The sequence below is a fragment of the Amblyraja radiata genome, chromosome 30 (genome assembly GCF_010909765.2).
Source record: "Amblyraja radiata isolate CabotCenter1 chromosome 30, sAmbRad1.1.pri, whole genome shotgun sequence".
Taxonomy (NCBI): Eukaryota; Metazoa; Chordata; class Chondrichthyes; order Rajiformes; family Rajidae; genus Amblyraja; species Amblyraja radiata.
In genome coordinates, this window is record NC_045985.1 from 32,567,996 (window position 1) to 32,581,164 (window position 13,169).

General features: G+C 42.2%; 1 long non-coding RNA gene across 1 annotated transcript; it reads left to right on the forward strand.

The window, feature by feature from the left end:
* Window positions 1-3,395: 3,395 nt before the first annotated feature.
* Window positions 3,396-9,767, forward strand: LOC116990014. Its single transcript, XR_004416395.1, has 3 exons — window positions 3,396-3,475; window positions 4,877-4,947; window positions 9,582-9,767. It is a non-coding gene; the product is annotated as an uncharacterized LOC116990014 (long non-coding RNA).
* Window positions 9,768-13,169: the final 3,402 nt, after the last annotated feature.

Genomic DNA, 13,169 nt, shown 5'->3' on the forward strand with positions numbered 1-13,169 from the left:
TCCCCAAATGCATGCTCATGCCTCCCCGGTTCTACGTTTTATGCGCCATTTGCTCCATGTTGTTTTCTGTAATTATAATCTCCAACTCATTCACCTGCCAATTAGTCCCTCCTCACCTGGATAGAGAAAAATGCTGGGTGTTTTGTTGTAGTTCAATGTATACATTTTGCAAATAGCTGAATAAATGTAATTTTGTAAAAAAGACAACAGACCATTTGTTTTCACTGGCACGTTGTATGAACAATAGTTCAATAGTACTGGTTTATTTGTCACAATTTTTTTTTTAAATTTCAGAATAGATTTTATTCAATTGATAAATATATACAATTCATGAACCATTCGAACAAAACTGTCCCCCACCAGTGCCACTCTGTGGCCCCTATCCAAGTAATAAATATATACAATCTGTGCAAAGTTCGAAGATTCCATCCGACATTTTTGTAGGCTATAGAGATTGTTTAATACAGTAATGTCTTTTAAATTCCACAAAAATGTCTCCCACCCGTGCCACTCATGTGGCCCCCTGGTGTGGGATATCTTCCCTTAATTTAATTTGTGGGCCGTCTCCACCATTCCGTGTCCCCCATGTCCAGCAGCGGAAGGGCCCTAGACTGTGGCCCTCCGCCACCGAGCCTTGGCGTTGGCTGCACCAATTTTCAGCGAGTCCCTGACGGACATCTCGCTCTGCTGGGTGGTGAGCAACGCTCGGGCAGACCAAATAGCGTCTTTCACCGAGTTGATGACCCTCCAGCAGCACTCGATGTCGGCCTATGAATGTGCCCCTGGGAACAGTCCGTAAATCACAGAGTCCTCTGTGACGGGGCTGTTCGGGATAAATCGTCCCAGGGACCCTTTCATACTTCTCTAGACTCGTTTTGCAAATCCACACTCTGCAAAGAGGTGGGCAACCGTCTCCTCTCCATAGTAGCCGTCCCGAGGGCAGCATGCGCTGGTAGTGAGGTTCCGAATGTGCAGGAAGGATCTAACTGGGAGGGCTCCCCTCACCGCCAGCCAAGCCAGGTTTGGTGCTTGTTGGTCAGTTCTGGCGATGAGGCATTTTGCCAGACAAGCTGGGCAGTCTGCTCTGGGAACCACGCCACCGGATCCATCGAGTCCTTTCCCTGCAGTGCCTGCAGGACATACCGTGCTGACCACTGCCCGATGGACTTGTGGTCAAAGGTGTTGGTCCGGAAGAACCTTTCCACAGACGACAGATGGGGCGGCAATGTCCAGCTGACTGGCACATTGCGTGGCATCTGCGCCAGGCCCACCCTTCGCAGCACCGGGGACAGGTAGAACCTCAGCAGGTAGTGACACTTGGTGCCCACGTGCCTTGACTCTACACTCCGCCTGATGCAGCAACAAACAAAGGTGGCCATCAGGACGAGGGCGACGTTGGGCATGCTTTTACTCCCGTTGTCTGCCGACTTGCACATTGTGGCCCGTCGCACCCGGTCCATCCTCGACCCCCCAGATGAACTGGAAGACGGCCCGGGTGATCCCCGTGGCGTGGGAGGGAGGGACAGGCCACACTTGTGCCAAGTACAGCAGCCCCGAGAGCACCTCACACCTGATGACCACATTTTTCCCCGTTATGGAGAGGGAGCGTTGCCCCCACAGCTTCAGCTTCTTCCCCACCTTGGCTATCCGCTCCAGCCAATTCTTGTTACTCGCCTCAGCCCCCCCGAACCAGATCCCCAGCACCTTCAAGAAGTCAGGCTTGATGGTGAAGGGGACGGAAGATCGGTCGGGCCAGTTGCCAAAGAGCATGGCCTCGCTCTTCCTGCGGTTCACCCTGGCTCCCGTGGCCGACTCAAACTGGTCGCAGATGCTGATCAATCTGCGGACCGACCTTGGATCCGAGCAGAAGACTGCGACATCGTCCATGTACAGGGAGGTCTTCGCTTGAACGCCCCCACTGCCTGGCAATGTCACTCCTCTTATGCTCGCGTCCTTCCTGATGGACTCGGCAAAAAGGTTCAATACAGCGGACAAACAAGACAGGAGAGAGGGGGCAACCCTGCCTGACTCCAGACCTTACAGGGAAACTGCCTGATTCCAACCCATTGATTGGGACTGCACTACGGATATTGGTGTAGAGCAGTTTGATCCAATTTCGGATTCCCTCCCCAAAACACATTTTGGAGAGCACGTCCCTCATGTACGTGTGCCATATCCTGTCGAAGGCCTTCTCCTGGTCCAAGCTGACTAGGCAGGCATCCACCTGTCTGTCCTACACGTAGGCGATGGTATCTCTCAGCAGCGCTAGGCTGTCTGAGATTTTCCTGCCAGGTACAGCACAGGTTTGGTCCGGGTGGTTCACCTGTCCGAGAGCAGACTTGACCCGGTTGGCGATGGCCTTAGACAGGATCTTGTAATCTACATTCAACAATGTTCTGGGTCTCCTATTCTTTATATCCTTCATCTCCCCCCTGGTGGTTTATTTGTCACAAATGCAACTGCAGAGTGAAATTATTTTTGCATATATTACACAGGCAGGTAGAGCTTCTCTAGTGTCTTTGGTGACGTCACTGAGCGGACCACGTGACGCCCCAACACGTCATTGAATGGATTTCACGTGATTTTCCCGCCCTGTCAACGGACGGAGCGTCACGTGACGTCATTAATGCGGTCACTACGTGACGTGACGTGACGCCATCTTGTCGATGCGGCCATGACGACGGTCGATGACGGAGCGCGGGCGGGAAGTTGAAGGTGAAGGTGAAGCTGGTTTGGGTTTGTGCTCCTCGTCCGTCTGTGTCCGTGTCCGTGTCCGTCTGTCCGTGTCGATCTGTCCGTGTCCATCTGTCCCCGGGGCACGAAGCGGGCGCTCCCTCCCTACATCCCCCTGTAGCCCCGCCCACCCCGGGCGCTCCCTCACTGGACTGTGTTATGTGAAACGTTGCTTGACGAGTTCAAAAAGGTTTTAATCTAGAATTCGTCAGGCATTTAGCTTGAAGCGCGAGGGGGAGGGGGAGGGGGAGGGGGAGGGGAGGGGGAGGTGTCGCAGCGGGAGAGTTGCTGCCGACTGACTGACTGACTGACAGACAGACAGCGGCCGCCACAGATGCGGGTTCGATCCTGACTACAGGTGCCGGCTGCACGGCCTTGGCTCCTTCCTTCTCCCCCCCCCCCCCCCCCCCCATGGCCTCGCTGGGTTTTCTCCGGGTTCTCCGGTTTACTCCCACAACCCCAAAGTCTTCAGGAGCTGAATTCCGCGAGTCATGGAGGATAAGTTTACACAATCTCTTTGCCGTGTACAAAAGATGGTGGTAATAGTGTGATGAGACTTCCACTGCTGAATCACTATCACTGAATTAAAATATGTACTCATTCCAGATTCTTTCATCCTCCTGCAGTCTGTCCAGTAATATCAATCGGCTAACTGTGCTACAGATTCCTGCCCCTCCAATGGTTGTACTACTGATCGAAGAGGAGGATTTACCAGGAGCCCTGCTGCGGTTATGTTGCATAGGTAGGTTCAGAGGTGCCATGTGATTATGTATCCCATATCAATTACATAATTAAAAATCTGGTTATACATGGTTTAAAATTAATTTGCACTAGTTGTCTTTGAAAGCGAATCACACTTTTACACACTTTTACACACTTTTGCCAACATTACTGATTTGAATGTTGCCAAATCAACCTCAAAGTTGCTGTTGTTAAGCTAAAGTTGACTGACTAAAAGAAACATAGAAATTAGCTGCAGGAGTAGGCCATTTGGCCCTTCGAGCCTGCACCGCCATTCAATATGATGATGGCTGATCATCCAACTCAGTATCCCGTTCCTGCCTTCTCTCCATACCCTCTGATCCCCTTAGCCACAAGGGCCACGTCTAACTCCCTCTTAAATATAGCCAATGAACTGGCCTCAACTATCCTCTGTGGCAGAGAGTTCCAGAGATTCACCACTCTCTGTGTGAAAAAAGTTTTTCTCATCTCGGTTTTAAAGGATTTCCCCCTTATCCTTAAGCTGTGATCCCTTGTCCTGGACTTCCCCAACATCGGGAGCAATCTTCGTGCATCTAGCCTGTCCAACCCCTTAAGAATTTTGTAAGTTTCTATAAGATCCCCTCTTAATCTCCTAAATTCTAGAGAGTATAAACCAAGTCTATCCAGTCTTTCTTCATAAGACAGTCCAGACACCCCAGGAATCAGTCTGGTGAACCTTCTCTGCACTCCATCTATGGCAATAATGTCCTTCCTCAGATTTGGAGACCAAAAAAGAAAGGAATAGGACAAAGAACATTATGGCCCCATGGCTAACAATGTCTATGCCGAACATGATGCCAAGATAAACTAATCTCCTCCGCCTGTACGTGATCCATGCCCCTCCATTCCCTGCATATCCAGGTGCCAATCGAAGGATATAGAAGAATGCCATAGAACTGGAAAAAAAAACTCATAAATAACTAATTGTCCAGTCAGCATCTTAGATAGTTTTACTCACTCCCCTAACCAGCAGGGAGTACTGCATTTCAGTTGTTTAGTCTTGGACTTGTTGCTTCCTGCAGCACCAAGTGATAATTACACTTCTATAACAGCAGCAGGATTCTCAATTTCACTGCCTACTAAGTAAGGCAGCAGTTTTGAGTGACGCTAAATATCTAGGCTTTGGATTAATTCCAGAGGATCGTCGAATGAAATTCAACTGTTGCAGCTCTACTTCGACACGCATTGTTTGTAAAATCTTCACCCTCTCCTCTGGTTATCTCCTCTTTACACTCTCAGTCCTGGTGCAGGGTCTCGACAAGAGACATGGATTATTCCCTTGTTTCCACAGTACTTGGAAATACCCGCTGAGTTTCTCCAGTAATGTTGCAGTATAATAATGCTATTGTCAATGATACCAGAAATTATTTTCTCTCCACAGTCAAGGATGGACAGATTGCCTCTTTAAAGAACATTGGCAGGAAATTCGACACTCGTGCCCTGATGTCCCAGGTAAAATAGGGGAACGCTTATTATTGGAATTAGCTTTTATTTCATTGTATTACAGGAGTACAATTTACTGTGCCGTTGTGTTGGTTACTGCACTGGAGCTATCACTTCATATTCACTTTGCCCCTCATCGTTTAACCTCCCCACCATCTTTCAAATGAAAGAAAAACATCGTGGACGTTCCCCAAACAATATGAGAGATTAGACAGCAGATGGTGTAATGTCAATTATAATGAAGGGATGTTGCTCATTTAGTGGAGATTACAGACTTTGTTTGTCTGAAAGTCTTTGCTTGTTTTGGTCATTGTTCAATTTCTTGATCACTTTTAACAGACATTTTCAACAACCAGTTTTTAATATTCATAAATTTGGAGACAAGTGGTTTAATTTAGCAATAATTTGTGAATCTTGTCCTCTCCATAATAAAGGTTGCATAGCACTAGTGTAAGGAAATTGCCTCTAAATTACCTACTTGTTATCTCGTTGATATATTTGTAAAAGTTGTTTTACTCTCACCAAGTGGAAAAGTATATTATGTCTATTCTGTTGACCAAAATCCTTCCCTGAATGGTTTCGTCGTTTCCTGAAGTAAAATTTCACATTTTTCTACCGATACTTAATCATTTTGAGAACTCTTCTAGTGTATCCATATTTTTTTAGCACTGCGTTTTTGAAATGTTGGTTTTATCCCACTATAAATATGTTCGATTTGTTTTTTGCTTGGACCTTTTAATCCACTTCATGATCTTTTGTATATTTGTAAGTCCAAATTCATTTTTCCCCTTTAGATTCTTAGATAGCTAGCCTAGAATTTTGCCACATCAGAAAAACAAGTGTTGCAAAGATGAAAATTGTATTAATGTGACATCATGTCATTTTGCACACATTTTTTGGTGTATTATTTTAGTGAGTGATTTGTTAACCTAACGTCGAGCTCAGAAAAAAATGGCAAAGACCAAATTCATCTCCAGGGAGATTTTCAATGACGTTGGTCTAAATAACGACTGCCATTGATCATGGAGAAGAATCAACCTGAAACTGAATATCGTTAAACAGCAAATCTGTGTTTTTGTAGTCTGATTGTTGCATGCTGTAAGCATGTTTATAGAACAGTACAGCACAAGAACAGACCCTTTGGGCCACAGTGTCCGTGTTGAACATGATTGCAAGACCATCTCTTGCTCACCTGTGTATTTAATCCATATCCCTACATTCCTTGCACATTCATGTGCCTATCAAAAAGCCTCTTAAATGTCACTATCGTTTCTATCTCAACCCCAACTTTGGCAGTGCATTTTAGGCACTCAACCTGTGTAAAAAATGAAATAAAAATAGATATATAAAGATTGTCCTCCACATCGCATTCGAACTTTGCAGCCCACACCTTAAAGCTATGCCCTCTAGTACTTGATTTTTCCATTCTGCAGATTTAAAAGATTCTGAGTGTATCTGATCTATGCCACTCATTTTATATACCTCTACCAGGTCTCGGTGAAACCTCTGACGTTCGAGAGAAAACAATCTTAATTCTGACTAACCTCTCCCTGTCGCAAATACCCCCTAACCCAGACAAACTTAACAATTCTAGCCATTTGCAATCACAAATATCTCATAGTGCCTCTCAATCTTACACTCCTAATCATGGTTATCAAGAAGTTAGTCCTCAAGACAACATAGGTTAGTAATTATTTCTGTTGAGGCGGAATTTTACACAGAGAGTGGTGAATCTGTGGAATTCTCTGCCACAGAAGGTAGTTGAGGCCAGTTCATTGGCTATATTTAAGAGGGAGTTAGATGTGGCCCTTGTGGCTAAAGGGATCAGGGGGTATGGAGAGAAGGCAGGGATGGGATATTGAGTTGGATGATCAGTCATGATCATATTGAATGGCGGTGCAGGCTCGAAGGGCCGAATGGCCTACTCCTGCACCTATTTTCTATGTTTCTAATTACAATTTCAAAGTTACTGAGTTTTGATTCTGCTTCATATGTGGGAAGAAGTATGACTTTACATGGAAGCATTGGAGAGGATACAAACATGATCAATAGGTGTGGTACCAAAATTGGGAATTACTACTCAATTTTGAACAATGAGTTAAATTGGCTGGGAACAACAGGAACTTAACAAGATACTTGGGTTCTCCATTTCACCCACAACCAACCCTTACAGACAACCATGGCTTATTCCAGACCGAAACATATGTCACTTTAACCACTTCTTTGTTGTGGCGAGCCAGGAAAGGGCTGGAGCCCTCATTCAGGTTCCCAGTGTAGTAGTGGAGAGGGCAGCGACTCGTGCTAATTTCCTTACACAACAGTGTCATCACTGACATATCTAAACAATAAAGCAATGATGATCTATTTTAGCATTATTCCACTCCATTATTCCATTCCTGGAAACATCCTGAGCAGTAAACAAGATGCTGTGTAGCATCAATCCTTTTACTTAGGTCCTTTCACTTTGTTTGATTCTGTGTGGCACTTTAATGAAGGCCTTAGAAACATCTCTGGTTCTGATGTATCTTTTGCAGGTTAAGAGTTGTGTAGACGAGGCGGCCATTTCACCAAACATTTTCGCTCGTTTCGCCAAGGCCTGCATCTGTTTGTTGTGCCCGCCCCCCCGTTCTGTCTTTTCTCCCCCCCCCCCCCCCAGATGCACTCTAATTTCTCCCACCATCCCCCTCTTCTTTAACCCTCTCCGTCCTATCTATATAGAAACATAGAAAACATGTGCATGATTCAGCGCTTGTAGTCATAACCACCATTCAATATTATCATGGCTGATCGTCCAAAATCCTAACCTTGTTCCTGCTTTCTCCCCATATCCCTTGATTCCATTAGCCTTAAGTGCTATATCTAACTCTCTCTTGATTTGCCCTACACTGCCACCTGTGGCAGAGAATTCCACAGATTCACAACTCTCTGGGTGAAAAGGTTTTTCCTCATCTCAGTCCTAAATGGCCTACCCCTTATTCTCCCCCAACATGGGGAACATTTTCCTGCATCTAGCCTGTCCAATCCCTTAAACATGTTATGTTTCTATAAGATCCCGTTTTATGCTTTGAAATTCCAGTGAACATAAGCCCAGTCTAAATTCCAGTGAATATAAGCCCATTATCTCCCTCCTTCTGTATTGTATTTCACTCCTTTTCACTCATTATCTGACAGCCTTGTCTCTTTTTTTATTTCCAGTGTTTATCTGCCCGTCTGCCAATAAAACCTCCTCGCCTCTACCCACATATAACTTGCTAGGCTTTGTCTCCTCCCACATCTTTTTCAGCTTTCTCACCTTCCCTATTACTACCAAAAAAAATCACCTATTCATTCCCTTCTGTGATGTAGCCTGACCTGCTGAGTTACGCCAGCATTGTATCAGGGCGTTTTTTCTCTGTTGCCACCGGGCAACCAATGCAGCTTTTTCGGTTGCCAAATGACAGTTTAGGTGGTCATTTAAGATGGCTTGCATGGCGTGTGCAGTAATGTGCTCGGACGAAGTGCGCAGTTACCAGTCAGAATTATGCTCATTGAAGCATTCACATATTATTTCTACTTCAAATAAAGTCACAAACTAAACATATTCACCAATCAAGACATGATATTTAGTACAATGACATGCAGCAAAATTATAATACAGTATCTCAACTATTTTTACACGTTGCAATGAATGCAATTTCTATTATTTCTTTCCACTTCCAATCAAATGTAGTTGGATGATTCAGCATATGATCAAACCGTGTCAATAAATCCTGGACCATGGTAACATATATGCTTAACCATGCACACTACAGATTGATGCAAGCATGTTTTCTGTAAAGGACTGAAAATTATCATGACATGGCCATAGCAAGGATCGTTATTGGTACATAAACTCACTTGCTTCCCACATAATTTATCCACAACAAAATATACAGGTTGCAAGGAAATTTCTAAATGCATTTTATGATAATAGCTGTTATAACCGACGATACCCATCTGACAGGTTAAACATTACACTAAATGACAAGAACTGTCTGTGGAATTCTCTGTCTCAGAGGGCGGTGGAGGCCGGTTCTCTGGATACTTTCAAGAGAGAGCTAGATAGGGTTATAAAGATAGCGTAGTCAGGAGATATGGGGTGAAGGCAGGAACGGGGTACTGATTGGGGATGATCAGCGATGATCACATTGAATGGCAGTGCTGGCTCGAAGGGCCGAATGGCCTACTCCTGCACCTATTGTCTATTGTCTATAAGAGATGGACAAATGACATAACTGCAGCAAATGTTCTTTTGGCAATATATTTAAAGGTGTCAAAAATCCACATTACCGGACATTCAGATTAGATGTATGTGTTGTGAAGAGCAATGAAGATACCAAGTTTGTACGCACCAGATTAAATTTTTTTTTATTGATAAATGCTGTTTCCATCATTCCCACTTTAGGTGGCCATTGGCAATTGGGCAATCGTTAATTTCGAGCCCTGCTGTATGTTTTATCTTTGGTGTGCTAGTTGTAACTTTGTGCACGGCATCTGCTAAATTATTTAGTTTTATGTACCCTGCTACCATATCTTTAATTTAAGTCCACAGTCTAGCATTTCCCTAATGCTGTTGCCAGCCTAACTGATCTGCAGTTCCTCATTTTCTATCTCCCTCTCTCCAGAAAAAGTGAGGCGTCATTTGCTCTCTTCCAATTTGTGTGAACCATTCTGCAACCTACGGAATTTTGGAAGATGATGAACAGTGCGCCTGCCTGAAAGGCTACGGATCAAGTTCTGGAATTTGGGCAGCTATTTTCCAGCCGGCACGGACTCCATCTTCTATGTCGTCAACTCTACGATTCCTTGAAACCGGCAAGACGTCTGATTGACACACCACAAAGTGGAAACCTGGAGGATCTCCCCAAAATGCTTTTTGGATGCTGTGGGTCAGTTGGTACTTTCACTGCCATGTTCGATAGGAATTTTGGTGGGAGGGTTAATGAGTGATTTGGAGCAAATGTGCATAAATTAATCTGAGCACAGGCCTTCCCTGACTAACAAATGGATTCCATTTGTACAGATGTTGATTTTTTACATCAGAAAATAGACAAAAATCACTCTATGTTTACCAATTTGTAATGAATGGCATTAAAAAACACATAATGCTGACAAGAAGGAACAATTGTTAAAAGAGACAAAACTAGTTCTAACGTTCCTGGAAATGAACGTATGTATGTACATTGGACTTTTGAATTTAATATTGGAGCTTTTCTGCATGTATGGGTTTCTCGTAAGTGGGGCATTTGTTAATCTGGGATGGCCTGGGTACTGCTCTGTCATTGTGTAATTTAATGTCAAGAAAAATATTAGAGGAACTGAATTGATTATGCTTTTAGCTTTGAAGAGGGATGTTGTGCAGATCATCTATTTGAGGTATAGCAAAGTATTTATGGCACGGAATATAATGTTATATTCAGGAGGGAGGGACGGAATGCTGAGACACAACAAATTTACCGTATGCTTGTTTAGTTTCTGTAATCAAGAATGAATTGTAATCTGGCAAGCAAAGTCATTAATGGATTGTCTCACGACTCCCAGGAATACTTTACACATGCCTGGCTATTTCACGTGATAGATCAAAAGTATTGCCTTTGATTCTTTTTCATTAAATCAGTATCCCTTGGTTGGAAAACTTTATGCCTTTGGCAAGAAACGTATGTACGTGACTGATCTATGAACACTTCAAAACCTTCTCAAAGCACGACAATACCACTTTCTTTAGATTTTTCATGGAAGTGAAGACTTTCATCTTGATGCCATTCTTGTTGTTTAATGCAGTCGAACAGACTTGTGTAGAAGAGATTTGTAAAAACGTAGCATACCTTGCTTTTATACTTTGCTTCTCTGTTCCAAAGGTTCTGTGTTCCTTTTTTAAACTGACTACTCAACCAACTTGTTCTGCAATTGTTAAAACATTACCTTTGTACATCTGCAGCGGTCTCTGTCCCAACATCCCCCATAAAACTGTACCATTTAGTTTACATGGAATTCTAGAAGTGAGAGCTGGGAACTTGTTCCTTCTCCGTTGCTAATCTAGCTCATCGTGCAGTGTAGCATTGAATCCACTGATGAGGTGATGTGGAATGCTTGGTTTTAGGTACTGGTCATTCCAACCAATGACAGGACTCAGACACAAGTCATAGACAACTCTGTCATTAGAACATTGGACATTAAAAACTACTGTAGAATTGCATGTAAACATGGGTGACAACCTGCATTAATATTTCCCATGATTACAAGCATCTGATAATACCACAAAATACTCCTGCCAGAAGTGTGCAAAACACTTTTGCTTTAATTAAACTAATAATCCCATTACAAATTGCCTTACTTGCTCCAACTATGGATAAACATAATATAATCCTACTATTGAAATTCAAGCTAAATAGATTACTGTCAGAGAAAGTTATAACATTATTTCAAATCACAAAACAAGAACACTTCGAATTCGGGGACAAACCCCACAAACTACTAACACGCCAACTGAAAACACGGGAAAAAGAGAATGCAATATTAAAGATTAAATCAGACAGAGGGGAATTATTAACATTACCCAAGGATATCAATAAAAGATTTGCTCAATTTTACCAGAATCTATACACATCTAAAACGTTAATAGACAATAATAAAATTTCAGAATTTCTAGATAACTGTAACCTACCACAATTAGAACTGAGGTAACAAGAGGAACCGGGAGCACAAATTACTTCTAAGGAGATAGAAGACACAATAAAAACACTAAAGAATGGAAAAACACCAGGACCAGACGGATTCAGTAATGAATTTTATAAATCTTTTTACGACATAGTTACTCCACGATTACAGAAAATGTATACATATGCTTTTAAAGAGCAAAGATTACATGACACACTAGCAGAATCAACGATCATATTAATACTTTAAAAAGATAAAAATATAGAAGAACCAGGATCATATAGAGCTATCGCTTTGTTAAATACGGATCAAAAAATAATAGCGAAAACACTAGCCAGTAGACTAAGCATGTATGTTAGTAGACTAATAAATGAGGATCAAACAGGATTTATACCTAAGAGACATTCATTCAATAACTTGAGACGTTTGCTTAACATAATGCACTCACATAAATCTCATGACCAAGAGATATCTATCATCTCACTGGACGCAGAAAAAGCGTTTGATCAAGTAGTATGGGATTATATGATTAAAGTATTGCAAACATTCCAATTGGGCGAGAACTTCATTGCATGGATAAAACTATTATATAACAAACCTACGGCTAGAATACTAACCAATAATATATTATCCTCGAAATTTGAACTATCAAGGGGCAATAGACAAGGTTGTTCATTATCTCCGCTGTTATTTGCTTTGGTAATTGAACCCCTTGCTGAAAAAATAAGAACACACCTGGATATTTACGGTTATAATACAAAATATTCAAATAACAAAATATCCCTATATGCCGATGATGTACTACTGTACGTCACAAAACCACAAATTAGTATACCGAATATATTAAATTTAATTGAGGACTGTGGATCCTTCTCAGGATATAGAATAATTGGAACAAAAGTGAAATTATGTCGATAAAACCAAAAGACTCAACACACCTCAGGAAATTCCCCTTTAAAATAGCTACAGAAAAATTCAAATATTTGCGAATTGAAATTACTAGAAATTACCAGGATATGTTTAAAGCCAGTTATAATCCCTTACTTAAGAAATGAAATAATTTGATTAAATTCTGGAAAAAAATTCCGATGTCCTTAATAGTGAGAATAAACGCTATAAAAATGATTTTCTTACCACAAATTCTATACCTATTTCAATCAATACCTATATATCTCCCAAAAATAGTTTTTCAAAAAATTGGACTCAGTCATTACACATTTTATATGGGATTATAAATCCCATAGAATACAAAGAACACACCTTAATAAACGAAAAGAGTTGGGGGGTCTAGCGCTCCCTAACTTTATGTATTATAATTGGGCAGTAAATATTAAAAATATGATTCACCTGCTGGACAATTCTGCCCAGCAGGCGGACTGGATTGTAATGGAAAAAGGGGACTGCTCCCCGAGTAATATAGGAGCGATTATCCTCTCACCAATAAATTTGAATAATAAAAATTATAATAAAAACCCAATTATACATAGTACAATTAGAACATGGAAACAAATAAAACAGAATCTAAAATTAAGAAACCTATCTCTCTCAATACCAAT